This window comes from Bos indicus, chromosome 23 (assembly GCF_029378745.1).
Source record: "Bos indicus isolate NIAB-ARS_2022 breed Sahiwal x Tharparkar chromosome 23, NIAB-ARS_B.indTharparkar_mat_pri_1.0, whole genome shotgun sequence".
NCBI classification, from domain to species: Eukaryota; Metazoa; Chordata; class Mammalia; order Artiodactyla; family Bovidae; genus Bos; species Bos indicus.
The window spans coordinates 44,400,490-44,426,150 of NC_091782.1; the positions used below are offsets into that span (position 1 = coordinate 44,400,490).

Here is a 25,661-nt window from a genome sequence, read left to right on the forward strand (position 1 = left end):
GCTACGGCACTTAGTCACTGAAGAACTTCCCACTGACTCCAATCAACTGCAGGCTCATAAGAAATGATGGGAGGCGGTGGGTACAAAGTAACAGGAAGCTGAAACAGGAGGACTGCAAAAGCAGTGTATTTTAAAATCTAAAAAATAATCCAACAGTCATGTAGATGATTTCCCTGGGTCATTTCTGCTTCTGTGATCCTTTTTCAAAGTCTGAGGAAAAAATCTGGATGTCACAAAACTTTCATTCATTTGTTTATCCACTCAACTGACTTTTGCTGACCTTCTATTACAAGCCCAGCTCTGTGTGAACAGAGGAGACAGGGAAGGAGGGAGAGACAGGGAAGTCAGTGATCCCCACCAGAGTGATAAGAGCCATGCAGGATGGTATGGGGGATGGAGGGAAAAAATGAAGCTGAGGCAGCTTCCCAAGACTGGCTCATGACTTCTATGGAACCCTGACTTGGGGTGATTGAATTCTAGGTACCTTGATGAAGCTCAGGATAAAAAATTAAATTAAAACAAGAGCTAGAGAGGTGGACAAGATGGAGTGGCAAGCTTTTGTTATCCGTATAAAGGTTTCAAATATAGCTCTTCTCGAGATATGAGCAATCCTTCTTGGCTTCCTTAAAGCACATCCTGGACGCAAGGCCAAGAAACTGTTTCCTTCCATCACTGAGACAGAACATCTCGTGTGACAACACATGCACCCTCCCCCCAACCCACCTTCCACATGCTGAAAGTCAGAGCTCAGACTCACACTGCCCGCCCCCGCGCCGGACACTAACGACTTGGGAATCACTAGGAGCAGAGCCTGGCATGTGCGGGAGCCACCCTAAGAGAAACCATCCCAGAAGAGAGGTGCTAACTAGGTGAAGACATATGACTCTGAGCTCCACTTCCTGATTCTAATGGAGGGAGAGTCTGGCATGGAGCCAGGAAGCAGAAAAGGCATGAAAGGAAGAACTAATTTGGAGCTGGCGCAGTGAGTGTTTTCTGGCTTATTTAAACACGTAGATATAGAATTCAAGCAGGGAGGAGGGAATCTGACTACCAGATGGAGATGCTGAGTGAGGTAGCATGTCAACAATGAAGGCAGCAATGCCCAGGCAGGAAAGGAGACATTTTTGACAGCAGGGAAGCTATAGAGGGATCGATGCTTGGTGGATTGGGTGGGTTCCAATTAACCTCAGGATTTTATTTTCACTTAAATCTCGAGGAGGCAGAGGATGAGGTTACTGGCTTGACCCCGTGTTAAAGGAAAACCACAACTCAGTCCTTTAAGGATGACTAAGGAAACAAGTCAAGTAGCTAACAAACAGGCAGAAGTAAGACCTTGGAACATGAATGTACTGAGTGCCTGGTGTGAGGCAGAGGGAGTGTGCTGGAGTACAGGGAAGCACAGAGGAGCATGACTGCATCCTGGCCCTCAGGGAACAGCCATTCTGGTTGCTGTTTAATGTCCCAAACACAGGGAGGTGCACAGAAGGCAGAGAAGGTCCGCAGGTAGCCGTGATGTGGCGGAAAGCTCCCAGAAAACCAGTCGTGCAACATCTCTCGGCAGTTTGCTTGCTTGGGGACCTGAAGCGAGTCTCTGAAATTCTCCTTTTCCCTTCTGTAAACTAGCGGTTCCTTCGAGGTCACACTGAAGAGTCACGAAGGCAGTGTTACAGGGTAACAGCGTGCTGGAGGGTGGAGGAAGGGCTTGGAGCCGTATTCTACCAGCCAAACCCACATGTGGTAGCTCTCAGGGGATGTGACTTTCCCTGGATAAAAATGTGGCAGGACAGGCAAAACCACTGGGAGAACTTAGAGGCAACAGTCAGAGAGAGGGCTTCCCTGGTGGCTCAGTGGTAAAGAATCCGCCTGCCAGTGCAGTGTTGGATCCCTGATCCGGGAAGATCCCACATCCATGGAGCGACTAAGCCCATGCACCACAGCTGTTGAGCCTACGTTCTGGAGCCCATGAGCCACAACGACTGAGCCCACGGGCACAACTGTGGAAGCCCACACACCCTAGAGCCTGTGCTCTGAAACAAGAGAAGCCACCTCAGTGAGAAGCCTGCTCACCACAGCTAGAGACTAGCCCCCTCTCTGCAACTAGAAAAAAGCCCGCATGGCAACAAAGACCCAGCACAGCCAAAACTAAATAATAAATGAATATGTGTGTATGTACTCAGTCGCATCTGACTTTTTGTGACCCTATGGACACATGGGGAAGACCCAGGGGAGCCTGGATCCCACCAGGCTGCTCTGTCCATGGGCTTCTTCAGGCAAGAATACTGGAGTAAGCTGCCATTTCCTTCTCCAGGGGATCTTCCTGACACCCGCTATCTCTTGCACCTCCTGCAATGGCAGACAGATTTTCTTTACCACCGAGCCACCTGGGAAGCCCAATAAATAAATGAAATTGTTTTTTTTAAAAGATGTTTAAAAAAAAAGAGAGAGAGACAGTATGCATCCACCTCCAGCCTAGTTCTATAGCGTCTGGAATTCATTGCTTCTCCCTCAATGTGATTCCATGATTCATGCTTCTCTGGATGTGATGTCACGTGCTCTCTGCTGTTCATTGCACTGCATTCCAAGGGTGGCGGAGGGAGCCTTTCCAATGTCAGAGAGCTTGGAAATGAGTCCTTGGTTTAATTTTAACTCCTTCTATAAACCGTGGCCTGATTTGAGGAAGACTCCATCTGCGTCTGGCCAGACATCCCTGCCCCTCCATCGCTTCCTTCTCTTCACCCCTTTCTCCTGTGCTCAGGCCGACCGTCTCGCCTGTATCGCACATATGGACTTTGCAAATAAGTGTGAGGTGATTTGTGAGCTCATCTAACTTGAGAAGAAAGAAAGTGTGTCAGCAAAGCCGAACAGCCAGCCAAGTCATGAGCCCCTGCAGTTGGGGAGCTGCCTGCTCCTCTCAGGCAGTGAAATGTTATCTCGGCAGGGGGATGGAGTCCAGGCAAGGCCAACAGATCAGCCAGAGAGCCCCTTCTTTCTCTCCCAGCCCCAGATTCTGCTGTATTTTTGTTTCCCCCTTGAGCAGTAAGTCAAGTTCCCTCTCTTCTTGTATAAATTGAGTGACGTTATGGCTGAGGGAACTGCCCCCCTTCTTGTTCACGGCTTTTCCCCTTTCCCTTCACCCACCATCAAGGAGGCTGGATTTACAGATGGGCAACACCTTGCAGAGGTGGACACGACTGAGCGACTTCACTTTCGCTTTTCACTTTACTGCACTGGAGAAGGGAATGGCAGCCCACTCCAGTGTTCTTGCCTGGAGAATCCCAGAGACGGGGGAGCCTGGTGGGCTGCCGTCTATGGGGTCGCACAGTCAGACACGGCTCAGATGATAAGGAATTTGCCTGCAATGCAGGAAACCTAGGTTCGATCCTTGGGTCAGAAAGATCCCTTGGAGAAGGGAATGGCCACTCACCCCAGTGTTCTTGCCTGGAGAATTCCATGGATAGAGAAGCCTGTCGGGCTACAGTTTATGGGATTGCAGAATCAGACATGACTGAGCGACTTTCACACACACACACACACACACACACACACGGCACCTCACAGGGGAATAGAAACCACCCTTCTCATTGCTCAGATGCCGACAAAGGCACTGAACGTTCCACTGGGAGCCCCCAGGTGATGGATGAATCCCAGTTAGTGAGCCACATGGTGGCCGTGGGTGGAGGATGGGGGTGAAACAGAGGGAGTGAGTGGAAGAGTCCTCTGAGGACAGATGGAGGGATGGCGACAAGCAAGGGTTAAAATGGCCGGCCACATTTTGACTGAGAAACATTAACTTAGGGCTGCTGCTGCTGCTGCTAAGTCGCGTCAGTCGTGTCCGACTCTGTGCGACCCCATAGACGGCAGCCCACCAGGCTCCGCCGGCCCTGGGATTCTCCAGGCAAGAACACTGGAGTGGGTTGCCATTTCCTTCTCCAATGCAGGAAAGTGAAACGTGAAAGTGAAGTCGCTCAGTAGTGTCCGACTCTTCGAGACCCACCAGGCTCTTCCGTCCATGGGATTTTCCAGGCAAGAGTACTGGGGTGGGGTGCCATTGCCTTCTCCAACTTAGGGCAGGGGTCAGCAAACTTTTTCTGTAAAGGGCCAGGTAGTAAATAATTTGTTCTCTTTGTGGGCCATGCGGTCTCTGTCCCAACTACTCCGTGGTCGTAGGGCAAAACTGGCTGCAGACAATTGGTAAACGAATGGGCGTGTATCTCTGGCCCCAATAAAAGATGGTTCAGAACAAGAGGCGGCAGGCGGGATTGGCTCGTGGGCTGCAGTCCGTGTGTGCATTTAGCCAGCTATCTCGGGGAGAGGTGACCTCTGCCTCCTTCACGTGGCTCTGCTTTTTCCACCCTGCTTCTCTCTTGGTACCGACTCTGGGTGTTGGACTTGGACAAGGAGACCCCCTAAATGAAAGCCACTGGGCTGGTGACTTCAGGGCTCAGGATTTTATTGATAAACCCCCCACCACAGGACAGGTAGAGAGTGCAGGCACTGAAATTCAGTCAGCGGAGGTGTTAGGAACTCCCTTAAGCAGTTTGGTATTAGGCTTCTCTGGTGGCTCAGTGGTAAAGAATCCACCTAGCAATGTAGGAGACAGAGATTGGACCCCTGGGTCAAGAAGATCCCCAGGAGAAGGAAATGGCAACCCACTCCAGTATTCTTGCCTGGAAAATCCCATGGACAGAGGAGCCTGGCAGGTTACAGTCCATGGGGTCACGAAGAGTTGGACACGACTTAGCAGTTAAACAACAACATAGATATTATAGAATTCTATTTTCTGCCTCTTTTCCACTTTCCAGGTCTGAATGTTGACACTCTGACTTCAGCCTCTATATGTGTCTTATATTTCCTATTGTAGCTTCTATTCCTTATCCATTCTATGCTTTCAGGAAGGGCTCCTTAATCTAATACTCCACCCCCTGGGTTCACTCCTTAACTGCCCTCTGTCCACCACTTCCCCTTCCATTGGGCTCCTTCATCCAGCCTGAGAGTGAGCTCAGTGATACAAGCTAGACTCTGCTTGGGTTCAAATCCCAGCTCTGCCTGTAATTGTCGACCAGTTAACCAATTCGTGCCTCTATTTTCTCATCTGTAAAATGGCCTTAATAATAGTACCCAGCCCATGTTGTGAGAAGTAAATGAATAGCCTGTATAGAACATTTAGAATAACAGGATCACCAAACCTATAGTGTTCTCATGTGTAGTGCTTCGATTTCCTTATTTTTCTTCACAATTTTTTCACCATATTTTATTGATAATATAAAATGGATTCTGAGTGGTAAGAATGATAATGACTGCACAGAACCTGGAGTTATCACTGGGTGACAGAAACTTGTCTTCAACCCGTAGGTATGTGGGAGGTCTTAGGTTTTTCATGATCAGTTGAAATCCTAGCCCTTTAATACTTTGGTATCAGATGCTATTTGTTGTACAAATACCAGTTTTTTCAGCATCAGAACTCCTCAGGGGTCTGGTTGTGGTCAGATGAGCTCACGGTGCCCCTGGGAATACCAGCTTCTATTTTCTAGTGCTGTGCTTTGGGGACGGTCAAAGTCCTGCCTAGGTGAGCTTAAGGGGAGAAGTCATGAGCCCTCGGGGATGGCCCTGGTCATCCCAGGACCACCGGTCATCATTCCACCAGAAACCTCTGTGGTTCGGTTGAACTCTAAGCCCTTCCAGGGAGTGCACTGGAAGGGGGCCATCTCCAAGGATTGCTCACCAGCCTGGGGGGGATGGGGGTGTTGGGGGGCAAGCCTGAGGGCAGCTATGTAGCCTTAATTCCACTACCCCCCACCAGGGTTTCTTCTGCTCAAATAGTAGCCCCGCCCCAACACCCCAGAGACCTCAGACAATAGGCACCAGTACCCTGCAGCCAATTTCTGTGTGGGATGGGTGGTCAGGGATTGTCCTCAGGCTCCTGGGAGGTGTGGTGGAGGCAGGGAGACCAGAGCAGAATTTTCAAAGCTTTCTTCCATCCTCTTCTCTCACTGTCCCTTCCAGCCACCTTCCTCAGCCCCACATCCCACATTCACACTGATTGAAGACAGGCCAGTGACTCAAGGTTCTGTGCGGTCATTATCATTCTCACTGCTCAGAACCCAGCTTTCCCTCTTGCTGCTGTGGTTTCTCAAGGGCTGATTTTGTTGGCAGGAGCCTGCACACTCTGCTAGTTCCCTATCTAAGGAAGAACCAGAAAACAGAATTGTAGAGTCTGAGAAAACTGAGATGCTGTCCAGCTTTCCGTCCTGGGTGTGACTCTCCCATGATGGCTCCAGTGAAGTGTCATTTGGGCTCAAACAGTGAAGGGATGGACCCGCTCATTTTCAGTGACTTGTATCTGAGACGTACCATACATACGGACGAGTGCTAAGACCTAAGTGCATTGCTCAATACAAGTTACAAGTTACCATGCTCAGTTGTGTCCAACTCTTCGTGACCCCATGGACTGTATGTAGCCTGCTAGGCTCCTCTGTCCATGGGATTTTCCAGGCAAGAATACCTGGAAAATACTGGACCAAGGTGCCATTCCTTTCTCCAGGGGATCTTCCCGACTCAGGGATCAAACCTGCGTCTCCTGCATCTCCTGCATTGGTAGGCAGATTCTTTTCCATTAAGCCACCTGGGCAACCCTCACAAAAAGAATACATCCAAATAATCTGCACCCAAATTTAAAAATTCTACAAGTGGGTTGTTCATTTTCACATCACTGTTAGGAAAGTCTCCTTTATTTTAGCTAAGAGTTTCCTTCTTATAATTTCCACCGATAGTTTCAGCTCTATGGAGTTACACAAAAGTGCAATATTTTCTCACCATTAAGTATTTAAATATTTATCTTTCCATCAAGTTTCTCCCCCCGCCCGAAGTTAGACAATCTTATTTCTTTCAAGCAATTTGTCTGTAACAAGATGGTATTGCAGTGGTGACGTAAGGAGACGTACAAGGTTGAAGGACTCACTCATTTAGGCAAAGGGATGTTTGGAGGACAGATGTTTGGGGACTGGCCTAGAAGGAGGCAATAGAAGGAGAGAAACAGAACCAGCACTGTGTCTGCCAGCATAAGGAATCCAGGGCCTTTCTGCCGGGTCACACCAGGAAGTTTGGCAGCTCTGGGCTGCCAGGTGGGTGGGCATGGGGCAGAGAGCAAGCGAGGTGGACCTGCTACTGTGCAGCCTGAGGTCCTTCCAGAGGCCTGACATGGGGCAGTCATGGTCCAAGAAATCAGGGAGGTGTGATCAGAGCCAGCAGTGGCGAGATGACAGCTCAACTGAGGTGGAGCTGAGAGAGCTCTGGCTACTTCCAAGACTCCACAGCCATGCATCTGGAAGCTGAATATAGAAGCCAGTTCTCTGCAGTTCTCACTGGACAGACTGGCAGAGGGAATAAAGCATTCAGGATTGGTGGTGACACGGAGGAGATCTGTAGACCTGGGTAAGGGAAGGACTGATGCTGAAGCTCCAATACTTTCTCCATCTGATGTGAAGAGCTGACTCGTTGGAAAAGAGCTTGATGCTGGGAAAGACTGAGGGCAGAAGGAGACGGGGCAACAGAGGATGAGATGGTTGGATGGCATCATGGGCTCCATGGACAGGAGGCATGCTGCAGTCCGTGGGATCGCTAAGAGCTGGACATGACTTAGTGATGTAACGACAAAAAAAAAAAATGCATAATTCATTACAGGTGTCCAGATATAGGCTGAAGGTTTGTGTGGAAAACAAGAAGTCCAACTCTGAGCCCCCTTCCACAACTGAGGCACCACGGGCGGGCCCTGGAGCCATGAGTAAGGACCGAGCGCGTGTGCAAAGGGAACCTGTGAAGCCTGGGAGCACTGGATCCATGTGCTCTTTGGGTTTCTTCCATTGTCCATAGAGGCCCCTCCTCTTTTTTGAAATTAATTAATCCATTTGGCTGTGTGGGGTCTTGGATGTGGCTCGAAGGATCTTCTTTGTCTCATGTGGGATCTCTCGTTTTGGCTCATCAGACTCAGGAATTGTGGCGTGAGGGTGCCGTGGTGCATGGGATTTTTAGTTCCCCAACCAGGAATCAAACCGGTGTCCCCTGCATTGCAAGGCCACTTCTTAAGCGCTGGACCGCCAGGGAAGTCTCAGGCCCATCCTTTTAGCCTCTCTTTGTGCAGGCTTGGAAAGGAGAGTGTGGAGTTATCTCAGCTAAAGGGCCTCAGGAAAACTGGGGCCACCTTCTTTTTCTCTTCTTCCTCCTCCCTCTGTACTTTTTTTCTAACGTACTGAGTCACTTGAATAAAAAGAATGAAAAGGGTGAAAAACGAGCCCTTTAACTTGTGTGCTCCCTATTACCCGTTGTATCTATGCTTACATTTATGTAGGTGTTTGCTATGTTCCTTTTTATACCCTTCTTTAATTCAACTCTTGCTCTTTCTGTGTGCAGGAAATAATGGAAAATAAAAGTGGGTGATTAGTTTCTGCCACGTACAGAGACCGCCCCTGCATTTGCCACGACGGGCTGTGTTTATAGTTTCTCCTGTGTAGACTTTTGGTCTTCGACCTCCTGAGTTGCAGGCTCTTTTGCTCAGAAGGAGTTCATCTGTTTCCTGTTGCCGTGTGCAAGTTTCGTGGCTCTTTTTCCCTAGGATTCCACGGCCGGGCCATACAATACCAAAAAGCATCGGCTATGGCTTATCCTAAAAGACTGCCAGAAGGAAAAAGTGCTGGTGGAGAAAAGAGAGGTTATTTTGCCTTATTGCAATGAGGGGGAATTTCACCTTGACAGAATCTAGAAGCATCTCAGAAGGGAGAAGTCAGGGGAAGGTTACTAGGGGTAGATTACTTAGGCTTGCACTGAGTAGCTTTACGGTGGGTTTTGCAAGGCAGGGAACTAGTTGGGATTAGGCAAAATTTCAATGCACAGTAGCTATGGGTTGGTAGGCACAGATGTGAGTATCTAAAAGTGAGCTTTGATGAAGAGACTGGTAGTCTTGATGTTAGCCATTTTATTTGAATGTTATTTATGTATTTAAAGTTTAGTTCATGTGCAATGTTATGTTAGTTTCACATGTACAACATTGTAATTCCATATTTTAATAGATTATACTCCATTTAAAATTATTATAAAATATTACCTATATTCGCTATGTATGATCATCTCCACATAGATGCAGAAAGAGCATCTGACAAAATTCAACACCATTCCTGATGAAAACTCTCCACAAAGCTGACATAAAAGGAACTTATCTCAACCTGATAAAGGCCATTTATGACAAACCACAGGTAGCATCATATTCAATAATGGAACGGTGAAAGCTTTTTCTTTAAAATCAGTAACAAGACAAGGATGCCCACTCTACCACTTCTATTTCATATAGTATTGGAAGTTCTAGTCACAGCAACCATACAAGAAAAAGAAATAAAAGGCATCCAGCTTGGAAGGGAGAAAGTAAAACTGTTACTATTTATAGATGACATGATACTATTTATAGGAAACCCTCAAGTCTCCACCAAAAAACTACTAGAACTAATCAATGAATTCAGTAAAGGTGCTGGCTACAGAACTAATATGCTCGCTATTTTAGTAGTTACACTGTCTAATGTGCCAGAAGCAAGTATTTATTGATAATTTAGTAATTTTTGCCTGGTTCCAGCATTATTCAGCTCAAAACCAGGAAATTATGCTTTATCCCAGAACCGTTTAGCACAAGAATGGAAAAATATGTTGTTAGTTTTTTATTCTGTTGTATTTGAACATTTTGCTTATACTACAATTGAAGCATACAGAGAAAATATGGTTTCAATGTTTTGCATCTACCTATTCTGCTCTTCTGGATGAGTCAACTATTGGGGACATAACAACAAAGTCAACAGTGTAGTCATTTAAGTGTGTGTGTGTGTTAGTTGCTCAGCGTCTCACTCTTTGCAACCCCATGGACTGTAGCCTGCCAAGCCCCTCTGCTCATGGGATTTTCCAGGCAAGAATAATACTGGAGTGGGTTGCCATTTCTTTCTCCAGGGGATCTTCCCAACCCAAAGATCGAACCCACATCTTCCGCATTGGTAGGTGAATTCTTTACTTCAGAGCCACCAGGGAAACCAGTATGAATTTCAGGGAGACAGAAACATTCTGACCAAATTACCCTGCCATAGGGCCTCTAGATTAGACCAACTTGCTTCAAGATAAGCTTCTGTACTATGCAAATAAATGAAGACCAACCTGATGAGAAAAGCAAAGGCTATTTATTTTGAGCTTGGTATGGATCAAGGGAGTCAGCACCATCACTTGCATTTTGGCAGACTCTAGGGCAGGCAGAGGAGTAGGAAAGCTTGACAGTGGGAAAAGGGAAGGCAGGAAACGTGTGCCCTGATTTGATCTGTTGTGGGGAAGCTGGAGACAGGCAGAGCATCCTATGTGATTGATTGGGGGGTGTGTGCATTTGATTTTTTCTGATTGGCCCTAAGATGGAGGTGGGGACAAAGGTTAGGAAAGATGTCAGTTATTAATCAAGTACTGGCCATTTGGGGCTGATTATTATAGAAGTTATTGTTCAGCTTCCTGGAGTCTCACTAGGGATAGCAGTCTGGCTTCCTTCCCACAAGACTGACTTGTATTAGGCTGCCTGCCTAGGCTGATTATCGTAGATAAGGAGTTGGCCTTCTGGGCAGATTTTAGGTCAGATTCTATTTTTAAACATGGCCTAACTATTTCCTTTGCCAACAAAGGCCCATCTAGTCAAAGCTATGGTTTTTCCAGTGGTCATGTATGGATGTGAGAGTTGGCCTATAAAGAAAGCTGAGTACCAAAGAATCGATGCTTTTGAACTGTGGTGTTGGAGAAGACTGTTGAGAGTTCCTTGGACTGCAACGAGATCCAACCAGTCCATCCTAAAGGAAATCAGTCCCAAATAGTCATTGGAAGGACTGATGCTGAAACTGAAACTCCCAATACTTTGGCCACCTGATGCAAAGAACTGACTCATTTGAAAAGACCCTGATGATGGGAAAGATTGAAGGCAGGAGGAGAAGGGGACGACAGAGGATGAGATGGTTGGATGGCATCAGTGATGCAATGGACATGAGTTTGAGTGAACTCCGGGAGTTGGTGATGGACAGGGAGGCCTGCCCTGCTACAGTCCATGGGGTCGCAAAGAGTTGAACATGACTGAGCAACTGACCTGAACTGAACTGTTTCCTGTTGGTTTGTTCCATCTCTCACTACCATAAACAGTCTGACCTCATCTCCCAGAAGTGCAATGTAGACCTCGGCTCGAACTCCACCCCATCCTCCTAACAATGCTGGGCTCTTCTGTGTTGTCTCAGTGCTCTGGCCCTTGGTGTCAGCATCAATTCCTTTGGGATGCTCCTAAATCAAGCCCTCCCCCAACTGCCTTTATCCACTCATCATCTCCTGGACAGGAAGGGGAGGACTCATCTGTGCTCCACTGAGGCATCTCCTCCTCCCCTGGAGCAACAAGCAGGTTGTATCTCTAGGGGAATAACTTTTCTATCTGCAGGAGAACACTGAGATTCTGGGTGCTTCTGGTTGGTGCTTAGCAGGTCAAAGGAGGAGATAAAGGAATTCCCATGGATCTGAGGGAAAAAATGGTCTTTTTGCTATTGTCTTGCTTCAAAAAACTTTTTTTTTTTAGATTTTGAATATCAAAAGCCTCAATATCAGCTCTTTCTTTCTCTTTGCATACTGTATGTAACATACCCACAGACCTCTGGACAGATGACCCTGGAACCAATTAGGAAGAAAGACCTATACTTGCAAAATCAAAGGGAAAATTACATTAATACTTTTCCAAAATATGGCTCTCATTACAGAAGATACTTTTCATTGTGTTCAAATAGAATTTTTTTGTCCTGCTTTGCTTCAGCTGGCTTTCTTTGGAGGCCCAGAGGTTAATAGGGAGAGAAGTGTAGCTATTTCTTATGCCCTGTTTAGGAATGATCTCTTCCTCTTCATTTTAAGTGCTGGAGTATAAAGTCTCTTTTATCCTCTCAGTATAGGGCTCCATCTTCTCAAAAGGGTCTCCATTGGCTTTTCTATTTCTTCTCCATAATTTGAGCTCCCTGCCCCCTCTTGCTTGAATATTAATGGAAAATAGATCTGCAACCCATAACTTGTAAGGATCTTGTTCATAGGGCTCCCCACCTACCCCCCCAACTTTACTGCAAGCTTTTTAAAGTTTGTGTGCACATGTGTAATAATAAGCCCTGTATCCCCTTCTTGTCTTGATCACTCTTACAGACTGTGTGTAATAATACTTTTATATCTGACTTTGCCTGTTACTTCATTCCCTCTAGTTCTAAGCCATTATTTAACATTTTCAGAGGCTCATTATGACTCATTGGGCAGCCAAAGAAACATAATGAGTCCAAGATGACTGCACATGGCAGTGCTCCACAAATAGATATTAAACAGCTCATGAAATCTATAAATGTCCTTACTATCCTGGGTGCATTATAAAGCTATGAATCAATAATTCAGGCAAGTTTTTTCATCCTGTCTTTAAAATCTGACTTTTGGGATGTTTTTCCTTCTGGAAGTGGAAGCTATGTACATACTGGGGAAAGAAAGCTGGAGGGAAAGAAGGCTAGAAAGATGATGAAGAATACAAAGAAAAAAAGGAAGAAAGCATGACTTATTTTAATAGTATAAGCCCTTTCTCTCAGCTTCATGACAGCTGTCCACATAAGGAATAAAAAAATTGGCACAACACAAGCACTCAAAAAGTATTTGTTGAATGAGCAAAGAAATTTTATGATTGTTTTGGGTTGAGTTTACATTGGTTTTGATGATTACCTTTGTTGAATTACCTTACCTGTTCTCTGAAATGATCTCTCCCTCTCATCATCTCCTTAGTTGGAAGTTCCTTACCTACAAGATACTTTCCAAGACTTGGCTTTGTTTTCCTCTGGGATAACTTTCCCACTTTTGTGTCCTGCCCCTTCCTTCTCTTCATCTCGCTATTCCCTCATCGACCTCCGAGGTACACACATCTCAAAAGTGGCCTCCATGTCTATATTAGCCAGTGTCCCAGCAGGAAACGGATGGACCCTCTGATCAGTCTAGACTAAAGGAGAGTTTATCGACAAGGGACTAATATAAACTAGTGGGTGGAGTTGAGTGCAACCATAAGAACTGGTGTAGAAATCTAGGGCCAGCGGCAGTGGAGCTGTCCCCAGGGAGAAGGTGAGCTAGTGGGTAGGTCTGTTGAGGATGAGCAGTGGCTTTCAACTGAGCCATCCTTCCAGAGAGGGAAGGGAAGCCCTAGCTTCCCTTGTGGCTCAGACGGTAAAGTGTCTGCCTACAATGCGGGAGACCTGGGTTCAATCCCTGGGTCGGGAAGATCTCCTGGAGAAGGAAATGGCAACCCACTCTGGTATTCTTGCCTGCAAAATCCCACAGATGGAGGAATCTGGTAGGCTACAGTCCACGGGGTCACAAAGAGTCAGACACAACTTCACTTTCACTTTCCAGAGAGGGAAATAAACGTCCTTGAACCCCCTCTCTCTCCCTCTGATCTCCTGAAGTGCTCTCCATTGATGGAAGCTTATGAGAGTTTTTTTGTTGTGGTCCCTGTAGGCCAGCCTCTCAAGGAAGAGAAAAAAGTGGTATAGAGGAAGAAAGACTTTTTTTTCTACCCTCTTAAGTTCTGACACAGTCTGAGAATTAAACCAACAAAAGACATATTAACAGGAGAAAAACAACACTTTTATTTGATGTTAATATTTTTACATGACACGGGAGCCTTCATAGAAAGGAAAATCCAAAGAAGTAGACAGGTCTGAGAGCTTATATGCCATTTCCTCAAAGAAAGATACATTGCGGAGATGTGACAAGACAGAAGAGAAAGGGTTTGGCCTAGGAGCAGTGAATTATGGGGAAGTGACTAGGAAATGTACGGGGAGCCTAATGGAAGATAAAGGTAATCCTAGTAGGTTTCTTTCAGATTCATCTCCGTATCAACTTCCCTTCTTGGGTGCAAGAATATTCACCTCTTCCTGGTGAAGGATGAGCACCTTTCTCATGGAAAATCTGGGCCCTACTTTCAGATAGAAAGAGGGGTGTGTGGGGAGCCCTTCCTGCTGCTGCTGCTTCTCAAAACCATATGCCAAAGGGACATATTTTGGGGTGGCCTACTCTGGTTCTCTTTAGTGAATCAGAAGGTACATGGTACCATTCTTCTGAGCCTCACAGACGTCCATGCACAGCTTTGGGATCCCACACCTCAACTGCTTAACCCTCTAGGGAATCCACTTGTTAGGGTTGGGGTTTCCATCATTTTATCCCATTCCCTATTAAGATGACTGGTGTGTAATATGGACTCATTCTCTAAAATGAAGTAACGTTTTGAGTGTATGTGGAGCCAGAATTGTTAGAAACCTAAGAGATGATTTTAACAAGTAGTTCAGAGCCAAATCCTAGTTCTCTTGATTCCCAGTCTTCCTCTCCTACTTCATTTTAACTGCCGTCTCAGGTTATCATTGGAAGGAGAATCCACACGCATTTCCCATAAAACCAAGAGTCTTATATTTTGGCAACAAGAGAGAGACAGCAAGGAGGGTTGGAACTGCCTGCCTCGAGTCCTTTGCCAAAAGCAATCTCGGAGCTCTCTGGATAAGCAACACTTTCAAACCCAGCAAAGTGGCAGGAGCTGGAGTCACGAAACAAAGTGCAGGGCTCAGGAATAACACGAACTACCTCTGGTGGTGGGTGGTGAGGGTGGCTTCCCTTTTAGCATCCTATTAGCCCATGATCTTTAGTTCCCAAAGTCTTTCTCGGTTCCAAACCCACAGGCGGGGATGGTGGGTGGGAGGAGGCTGGGTAAGATGTTCCTGAGTTGGGAGGCAGAGCTGCTGGTGCCTCCTCACTGAATGATTCAGCGAGGCACTGCTGCCCTATTGCTGTGTTCTTCCTGGGAAAAGCCACCCTTGCTGTGGAAGCGATTGCCTGCTAGAAGCACTCATCATACCACGTTGGGATTGTCTGTTTATTCATCTGCCCTCGGGGAACTGTGTGCTTTTGGGGGGCAGGGGTCACGTCTTTGTCTAGTCAAGCAGCTAATGTGTAGTCGGCACCCACCCCCCCCCCACCCCCAAAGAACAAAGAAAGGTTGTTGGATTTGAGGATATGGATTCAGTGATGGGCTAGCTCCTAAGACCTGGCGTTCTTAGCGCTCACCTGACCCCTAATCTGTCAAGAGAAGTGGTTCTATCAGTGTCAGCTGTCTGACACGATGACCCAGGAAGGTCACGTGCCTGAAACTCCATGTGACGTGAACTATAAAGGTCAACTGTAGCTGAACTGCCCAAAAGCCGTCAGCTGATGGGATGACTTTGGACAAGTTAAACCACCTACATGAACTTCGCTATTAAAATAAGAAGGTTGGAAACTGTGACTTATAAGGTCCTTTTCTTCTTTGGAATTCTTTAAAATTTCCCTGTTGTCAAACATCTGAACTTTCTTCTCTGACAAGACAGCAGCCAGTCCGTGAAGCTCCCCCTGAAAAGGATAAAGGGGGAATTGGCGGATTTATGATCGTAACCAGTTCTGCTACTGCCAAAAGCAAAAGAGCGCTGGATTTTTTAGTTTCTCAGAAGACATACAATGTTTGAAAATCATCTTCCTTCTTGCATTTTCCAAAAAGTAAAAGTAGAAGAGCCATCGAATTCTGCATAGCTTGTCTACTTATAGACACAATTTTTAATGCATGTTTTTTCTTTCCTAGAGGGGTAAGGGAGAATTCCCATAGCTGGAGGCGTGTGTCAGCCAGGGGACTCTGGGAGAAGGCGAGTGTGACTGTGGGGCTACGCTTAATTCATTAAAATGTGTGGTTTATGAAAATTGTTTTGCCAAAAATGAGCTTTGTGGGAAGAAGAAAGCAGCGGGGAGGACTGGGGTGAGGGGGAGGGAGGAATAAGAAGTGCCAAGAGAAAAGGGACTCTTATTTGTTGCTAAATGTTGAAGCCCACATAAGAATGTGTCATGAGCCAATTCCAGGAAATTAAAATGCAAATTGGGGGAGTGTAAATCTATTAGGCTCAGATATTATGTGTTGACATTATCATTGTCCTATTTTTATACTAACAGTGAATATTCTCCAATGACTTAAGAAAGTTTGAGGAAAGTTCTTTTGAGTTCACCTCCCTTCTCATTTTTTATCTTCTATCAAATCAAATGGCAGTAATATAATGACATTGTTCTTTTTTTCCCCTTTCTGTGGATACTGTGAGTTATTTCAGAAGCCAACTGCATTGGTGAGGGTAACACTAGCTGCTGTAACAAATAAACCCAACCTTCAGTGACTTACAGCAGGAGTCTATGTCTCATTCACAGAACAGTCCAATGCAGATGTGCCAGGCGGGCACCAACTTCCTCAATGAGGTAAGTCAAGGATGGAGAGGCTGACATCTCATAGCTTTGCAGTCTCATAGGAATTAGATGTGCTTAGTATCCAGCCAGGGAAAGAAAAATTGAGGGTGGAGAAAGCTCTGTCTTCTTAATTGCTGTGGCTCAGAGTGACAAATCCCGATTCTACACATATTCCCTTGGCCCAACCCAGAGGGTGCTAGAAATAGTCGCTGATCCGATGGTATTTGCCCATCAGGAGCATTTTACCAGGGAAGGAGGAGCTTGAATTTTGACAGTCATTGGTGTTCTGCCCATTTATCTTCATTGCTCTCAGACTCTAAGAAAAATGGCAACACTTCCTTGTCCCTTGAGTGTGACTTTTTCTCTAAAGACCTTCAAAGCAGAGTCCTAATTCATCTTTTCCGTGAGATGGATGATTTGGAGGTGAATTCCCACGGGAGCACTACCAGCTTCACTCTGCATCTGCCTCCAGGCTTTCCCCTCATCCTGCTCCATCTCTTTTGGAATTCCACTTCCACCCAGGTACCAGGGCCCACCCGCAGTGGTTTCTCCTCACATTCTTTTTGATTTTGCTTGTTTTCCTCTCCAGAGGTCTCCTCTCTCAGAGATATTTCTTTGAAAATCTTTGTCTTGATCAAAAGCATTTCAAGAATTGACAAACCAGTGGGGAGATAACTTCCCTTTAAGGAATCTCTTGATGGTCAGAGGCCCCAAGTCATACCCAGGCATGTCTGACTGTGCCTATACTCAGCAGTCACCAATGGGGTCCCCTTCCTCACTTATAAGTCAGGAAAGAACTATTCATAATAGTCTCAAACTGTAACCAACCCAAATGTCCATTAAATGGACAACAGAATGAATAAATATATTGTAAAATGGAATATTATACAGCAATGAAAATAAATGAACTCCTATTATATGTATACATGAAAAGCTTTCAAATATAATGCCAAGTAGCCAGACCAGAAAGAATATGTAAAGTACAGTTCTACTCAGTTGTGGCCTCAACGCAAATAAAACTGACCTGTGGTGTTACAACTCAGGAGTGGGCACCTTCGGAGGGAAGTAGTAATAATTGATGGAAATTTGCCAGGGATTTCTTAGATGCTGATAATGTTCTGGTTGTTGAACAGATATGTTCATTTTGTGAAAGTTCATTGAGGTACAAACTTAGTGATCTATGTGCTTTTCTGTATGTATGCAATACTTCATTAGGAAAGTCTTAAAAGTCTATTGAAATTAAAGAAAAAAAACTATTTTTCTTCCAACTAGCTGTTTCAATCCCAAAAATAGGGCAAGACATACCAGCTGTACAGATTCTTAGGTGAGATTGCAAAACAGCTGTACATAGAAACAGCACTTGGAAATGTCCACACGAAGGCCCAGATGGCTTCAATGTGTTAAACTTTAAAGGTCATCAGGATGGGGGTAAGAGATAGGCAGTTTGGGATGGACGTGTACACACTGCTATATTTAAAATGGATAACAAACAAGGACCTACTGTACAGCACAGGGAACTCTGCTCAATGTTGCAGCCTGGATGGAGAGGAATTTAGGGGAGAATGGATACATGTATATGTTTGGCAGAGTCCCTTTGCTGTTCACCTGAAATTATCATAACACTGTTAATCAGATATACCCCAATAGAAAATAAAAAGTTAAAAAAATACGTCATCTGAGCTAGTGACCATTGTACAGAAGGAATAGTTTCTAGATACAACCAGAGAGGTTCATCTCAGAATTATCAGGTCGAGAGGACAGCACGAGGTCAAGTCAGAAGAACTATAATGCAATTCTGGTCTCTAGCAACAGTCCCACTTTGGTCTCCCTTTTCTCCTGCCAGTCTCCACGGTTACATCTCATGGGATGTGGTTTTACTCACAGGACACATGGCTGTCTATACCCAGTGGCTCAGACTTAAGTTCCCCTAGAGCTGGGCTAGGTTGATTGGATATTTTTGAAGCTCTATTGTTTTTAATATGCAGTAGCTGAGAACTCTATTCCTGAGCCCTGGAACTATCATCTTCATTACATAAAGGGAATTTGGCCTCCCCAATCAGAGCAGAATGATTATTCAACTGCTTCATATTTTTCTCATCTAATCCTTGAAATCTTGAGAGGTCTCTAATTGAGACTTCCTAAATTCATTTCCTCTAAGTACTCCACTGCAGCTAGAACCGTTACTGGGGCTCAGAATTTTCTCTGACGGAGATACAACTGCTCCTCTGTCGGAGTCTGGGGAGAAGCTAACCTCAGTGCCCTGTTTTTCTAAGCTTTGGTGGTTGAGAGAAGGCTGACAGGACAGCAAGGAGGGAAGGATCCACACATGTCACCTTGAGTGGAATTTAGAAAAAGCACAGACTTTGGAGTCAGACAGATCTAGGCTCAAATACAAGTGTCCAACAATCGCCAGATGCGCAAATGACTGCATCTTGCTTAGATTCAGTTTTTTCAATTATAAAATAAATTGTGTTTATTTGATAGAGACGTTGTATGTGAAACACAAAACAAGCTATGTAACGTTCCTAGTGCGATGACTGACCCAAAGCAATAAATAAGAAGAATACTTAAATAGCATTTACCATGTACCAGGCATTGTTGTATGGGCAGTGTATATGTCAACTCATTTAATTGTCACAACAATCCTGTGAGATAAGTCCTGTTGACATGATCAATTTATAAATGAGGTGTAACTTGCCCAAAATGTCAGAGCAAGGCCACTGACCCAGGCAGCCTGGACCCAGGGCCCACATCTGTTCTTTTCCACTACACCAAACTGGTTTTCTGTCCCTAACGTGGAGAAATACATTATGGATTGTTCACTTAAAGAAACTCTTCTCACCTTTCTCACAAATCTTAATGGCGTATCTAATTTGTACAGTTTATGATAGAGAGATATTAAGGAGATCCCTATATGGTTTTCCCCTGGATCTTGCTTGAACCTCTTCAGTGAAAAGTTTTAGAGACTAGGACAGCTTTGGGGAGCTCGGCTATCCTCCACAAGCCCGTGCTATGGCATGCCGAGTGCTGTGCTGGGTGATGAGGAAAGAGCCTCCTCCCTCCTCACCCTTCCACCTCCTTCCTGTGGAAGCGCTGAGGAGCAAAGACCAGAGAACAGGCCCTCGGGCTATGGATGGGCCGCTGCTCCTGCAGCTGGGCCTCCTCGGTCGGCTTCAGGGAGGCTCGTGTGACGCCGTGACGGAACCAGCCCAGGGAGCCCCTCCAGCCTGGCCGTGCTCTGCCGGTTTGCTCCCGAAACAGCAAGCACACTGTTTCTCCTGGACGCACTTGCCAGCCGCAGCTCATGACCTTCCAGAAATTGCTTTGCTTTTATATAGCAGGCTTTAATTTTAACTCCCTTACCCGCCCGCCCCCGCCCCCCCCCCCCCCCCGCTTTTTTTCCATCAAAAATTAATTAAAACACCATGGCAAGCACAGAATTCCCTCGCTCTGGCAAGAAAGGAAAGAGAAAGGAAAAGAAAGGAAAAAAAACATTTCATTGTTTGCCACACCTGGGTTGGCAAAGTCCTCAAGAGTTTTGCTGGAGTTGGCATTCAAGACAATCGCTTCTCCAACCCAAACAGTCCTGCTGAGGGTGGCCATGCCTCCTGGGCCTCCCTCAGATCTGCGGGTTGGGGGGAAAAGCCAGGCCCTGAAGGACATTCTTGGCCCAACTTGAATAAATGAGTGCCTACACAAAGTGCATTTTCTTGCTGCCCTCCACCCCACCAGCTTCTGTCTTCTCCCTCAGGCCACCTCTCTCCTTCCCAGGGGGCTTCTCCTTCCCTTAACACACCTAGGAATCATCCTCTCTACCCAGGTCCCAGCCCACCATGATCAGGCTGTCAGGCCTTGACAGGTGAACCTCAGCCCAAGATCTGGGGGGATGGGGAGGGCGTGCCTGACTCCCCTCTTCCTGGCTCTCCCTCCCCGCTCCCCATCCCCACACCCAAGCCCTGATATGGGTGGTGAGCGCCGAGACAGAATCACTCACAGGAGTTTGGAGTGTTTGCCTGTAGTTCTTCTGGCCCAAGCTGGTATTTTCGCGATGCTTCCGAAGTCGAGTTAAGACCAACAGTGATCACAGCAAGCCCAGTGGTACATTCATGTTGAAACCGACATTGGTGTTTCTCCTAAACTTGATGCTCTTGGAGTTTATATAAAAAGGAGGAAGGACAAGCTGGAGGAACTGGCATTCTCCCAGTTTGCTCCATTTTCTTCCCTGGTTGTGTAATGTTCATGGCTGCCTGCTCCACGGAGAAGCAGGAGTTAATGCCAAGGCTCAAAGGGCCCGGTGAGTGGTGGGCGGGGGGTGGGGGGTGGGAGGGAGAGGGGCGCGGGGGGGCGGGGGGGGGTGGGCGGAGCTGACGGCTCCCAGCAGGGGAGCACGTGGGGCTTCTGTCCAGCTTTCTTGAACCACAGGACTGATTTTCTGCTGGAGTCCCCAAGAATCAATGAACCTATAGTCCTCCTTCCAGAAATTATCAGACTCTGGGGAGATGATAAGAAAGGAACTGAAACTATTTTTGAAAAGTTTTCCAAAGTCAGTGAAGGCCACACAAGGCCCCCATTGCCTTTCATTTCTGCCGGGTCAAGGAAGGGAGAAACACGAGGTGACTGTGTGGTTGGAAGCTTTGGCCGAGGCCTATGTTACTCAGAGTTAAGACTTAGGAAGTAGAATGTCCCCGGGGGCCCTGGTGCTGACTTTGAGTCGAGATCTTACATGTGGAACAGGAAAACAGTTGCCCGTTATGCTTGCGCAACAGCAGCGTGAGAGATTCTTTCACTCGAAGAATCTTTATGGGCTGATCTGAGAAGCCTGAACTTTAAGGAGATGACAAACGATGTGAGCTGAGGGGAAACTGGGTTGGTTCTGGGTGTCAACTACAAATTGGCACTTGCCGTGAGCACTTGCCATGTACCTCTCCAGGGATTAAGTCACAAGCTTCTGCTGCAACTGCTGACCTTCAATGGGAGGAGTTCAGGGTGGAGATCAGCAGTGAGGCGCTCTGTGCTGAGGGGGCAGAAACCTGGTAGGACAGGTCTTCAGATAGATATTTTCAGGAGCCAATTTCATGAGCCCAATTCTTATATCTCCTCATATCTAGAAAAATGCCAAAATCCTTCAGGGCAATGACTGTTCCTTGTGACTAGCAAAGACTCCACAAAACTAGTAGAAACCTTCTGGAAAAATATGTGCTAGATTGCCCGTATTGCCCCTTCATCCAAATCACATGTATATTAACCTTGCCGCAACCTGCCTCTTCGGAGCAGTTTCTCAGAGCTATCTGAGGTGCTGTCTCCTGGGCTGCAACTCGCATTTTGCCCCAAATAAAACTCAACTTGCAGCTCTCACTTTGTGCAGAATTTTAAGTCAGCCTGGGTCATGGAGCAAGCATTGCCCTGCATGCCTTGTGTTGTTCTTACTTAGGTTAGATTCACCGCAAGCATACACTGAGTGACTCATTTAAGGAACGTCCCCAGGAGAATCCGGCAGAAGGTTTGGGGAGTCAGGCCCAGAGAAGAAGGATACTAAGTAAGGGTGTAGCTTGGTGCAAAGCCCCAGAGAGGGAAGCGATGAGGGGCTGACCCTCTCTCCAGCCCCATGGCCCCTACCATGGTCCTGATTAGGACCCAGAGAAGCTGGAGTGTTTATATCCTACTTCCGCCTGTCATCTGCTGGTTAAGGGCTGTCACCCCTTTGTTGTCCAGTCGCTCAGTCGTGTCTGACTCTCTGCGACCCCATGGACTGCAGCACGCCAGGCTTCCCTGTCATCCCTGGAAGGATGCAAATTCTCGTTACTTTTCTCAAGCAGGCAAAGTAGTTCCAGATCCCGGAGGGTAACCTGCTGCCAAAGTGACAAAGGTCCTGCTCGGCACACCTGGAGCTGGAGCAGGAAAACGAGAAGGGAACCCTTGGGGGTGTGGCCGAGCACTGCCTGTATCGTGTCTGTATCGGCTGTATCGTGTCTGGACCAGAGAGCGCTGGGCTGGCAGGTCATCACAGAGCAGGTCCAAGAGAACCCGGCAGGAGCAATCCACGGGGGCGCAGGGACAGGAGGACCCACGTGGTCACTGGTGATTCGTGAGTGCCCCCAACCCTGCCACCAATCCCAGAGTTATTGTCAGCCTGTGGTGCCCGGGGGGTGTGCCAGTCATCTCAGCTTGTTCTGGTCCCCATGCCCCTGCTTGACTGCATGGAGGTGGGGGTCGTTGTGGGATGGTGGTGCATGAGCTGGGAAGCCACATACGTCGCCGTCATTAGCAACAGAGCCCAGCTTTGCACAGAGACTTCTGAAGGCACATCCCTTGTCCCTAAACCTCAAGGAGGAGCCTGAAACACAGCCCTTGGCTTCTCAACTGTGGCCTGCCTCGAGGCGGCCTGCCAGCCTGCAGAGAAACAGAAATTAGCTGCAAAGGCAGCTCTGGGATCCGTTTTACCTGATCCTGAAGTCTTTGGGAGACCGGTAGGGAGTCAGGGATGTGAGGCTACCACCCAGGGGCAGAAACAGCCAAACTCCTGGCTTTGTGCGAGTGCAAATCCTGCTGGTTAAGCCACACTGTCGCAGGCCTCCAGATCCTTGTCAGGCCTCTGCCTCAGACTAAAAATAATCTCTCGGATATAAACAAACGTAAATATATTTTTAACCCGCCTCAGAAAACCACCTTCCTGTTGGGTTTCAGGGCGTGTTCTCCACGTCAACCGGCAGATCACAAAAGCAACTGCAGCTCCTTGGAACTTTCCACCACAGATGGGCGATGGTGACCCCAGGTGACATCTGACTGCGATGACAAAGTGACTTGGGTTGAGAGATTAGAATCTCTAACTGCTTTGCGGTTTCAGAAGGCAAAAGGAGACAGACCTAAAAGAGGGGTGAGAGCTTAAAAATTCAGGGTGAATCGCTCCAGGACGATAGACTTGTCTGGTGGGTCATTCGTGTGGCTTCCTGAGGAAAAGCTTTTCAAGCCCCAGTTTGATACCGTTGAAATGGGCTGTGGAAACACAGGAAGCCCATCCCTCAACCGAGCAGCTCACTGGCAACTGCTTCCAGATGGAGTGGCGGTTCACCCCGTGAGGGCAGACAGACAGCGAAGGGAAAGCGGCCAGCTGACACCGATGTGGAAGACTGTGGCATTATAAAAACTGTATTCTCTCTTAAAGGCGTGCACAGGGCAGATGAGCCCTGAGTCACAGCTTATACCTGATGGGGTAACACTGTGTTCCTGCCAAAACACTCATTCTCTCACTCCCTAATCGGACGCCGGGCACCCCTTCCTTCTCCTTGGCACTTCCCGCCATTCCGACGAGGAACTTCATTGCGGGGACACTGTGTGCTTTTCAGCGTGTCCCACGTGGCCAGAAGGCAAGGCTAGGAATCGTTGGAAATATTTGTAGATAAAGAGGCCGAGATAGAAGGAGCCATGACATGTGCCCAAGGTCAGTGCTGGGTAAGCGGCAGAGGCATTTGCTGGGCACCAAAGGTAGGCCCTGTTCTGGTGATGACCTCAGGCTTCCTGTTCTTCCCATGAAATGGTGGAGGCTCGTCCAATGGAACGAGCACGAAGCCCGCTCAGGAGGGCAGAGCCCGAACTCCCAACCCCACCGCCTCCAACCTCTGCCATTGGAACCGTTTGGGAGCCTCCTTCACCTTGGCCTTCTGCCTCCAACAGTGTCATTTCTCAGGGTGGAAAGAGGAATCCCTCCACTGTGCCAACATCACCACCCCCCACCCCGTACTCCCCGCATCCGCCTTCTTCTCACCCCGAAGAGGGAGCACAGAGGGGCAAGAGCGAGCCTGCCCAGAGACGGAGTTTTGAGACGTGAGGTAATGCCGGTTCCCCATCCATGGCAGGAACCAGAGGGAGCCTGGCAGGGGCCCTGAGGGAGCAGAGCGCCAGCCTGGAGATTTTCTTTATGTTTGGCCTGGAGGTGTTCCAACCTGAAACTCAAACGAAAGCTTTACAAATGTTCTGTTACCGAAGTGTGCGCGTGTGTACGTCTGGGGGGAAAGGATACGCGTAGAAGGATTTGAGGGGCGGGGAGGCCACTGCGAAGCAGCTGGACTCAACACCTATCCTTACCTGCAGCGTCTCCTGATGACCCCCCGCTAGAAGGACAAAGCCTCACTACCCCAGCTCTTGGATTTTGTGCCTCAGTCACACACCAGTCCAGGGATGTGATTGGCACGCTTCGGTCCCAGCCATCCGCTTGTCACTAATGTGGTTGCTCACCTTCCTTCAATCTCCTTCCTTCTCTGACCCTCAGCCTGCTCGGTCATCAACTAGAGGCCCGAGGCAGACAGCAGGCATCTTTCCATTCACAGAGTGGTATTCAGACGCAATCAATGGCACATGTGATTTTTAAGCATCGGTCTCCCGTGCTTCTAAGACGGATTTGAAAAATGGGAAATGTTAAGGGGCTCAATGCATTCCTTTTTCTGTCTTTTTCAAAAGACCTTTGCTACTTCAGACACTGCCTCTGCGATGAGTATGTGTGTGTGAGAGAATATGTTTGCAAAACACACGAAACATTTGCGTATAATAGCATTTTCACAGCAGTGAGTATAAACAGGGCCAAACTTATCTTCTGCAAGTGATTAGGAGTGGCTTTTCGTGGGTGTCTCTGAAATGACAGATTGTGCAACTTTTAGAAAAAAAAAAAGTTTATAGGAAAAAACCCTACACAGGCAATAATATTTTGACCTTGAGGGGGAAAAATATGCTCATTTGTTTATAGAAAATAAACTCCCCTCCGAAGTTTATGTTCAGAAGACCCTTGGTTGGCTGCTTATAAATAAATTGAGAACAGAATTGTTGATTACTCAGTTTAATGTTCTTTTACTAAAGTGAAAATATTGTGCATAATTAGATTAAGAAGAGATTTCAGAAGAAAGGGTGACGATCTGAGTAATCGCGGAGTCAATACAGGCACATTTTGATTTTATTAGCCAGCTATTAGAGCCGTCTTTGGCATTTATATGTGGTGCGCAGGGCAGGCATGGAGCCGTGGAGAGTCATTTGTGTCCGCTGTCTGGACTAATTGAGCGACAATAATAAAACGCTGTTTTTAGATAAACAATGGGTGGCACAGCTCCATCAGTCCCCGCAGGGAGTGTGTTTATGTCTTTCAAAGAGCCACGGGCGGAGCTCGCCGGCCACAGTCATTTCACAGAGCAAAGTCAAGTCCTTTAAATCAACTAAATTGAACGCAGTTTTGAAATGGAAATCAGGGGTCCCAGTTTGGAGCTGCCTCGCTGTCAGTGGGAAGCTAGAGGCACCGATTGCCCTTTGGTCCTCTCCCAAGTCTTCTTCAA

The 25,661-nt window shown here is 47.1% G+C and overlaps 1 long non-coding RNA gene across 1 annotated transcript; it reads left to right on the plus strand.

Moving 5' to 3' along the window:
- The first annotated feature begins 775 nt into the window (after window positions 1-775).
- On the plus strand, window positions 776-25,158 carry LOC139179082 (uncharacterized). Its single transcript, XR_011563485.1, has 4 exons — window positions 776-982; window positions 16,218-16,359; window positions 22,161-22,432; window positions 23,032-25,158. It is a non-coding gene; the product is annotated as an uncharacterized lncRNA (long non-coding RNA).
- The last annotated feature ends 503 nt before the right edge of the window (window positions 25,159-25,661 follow it).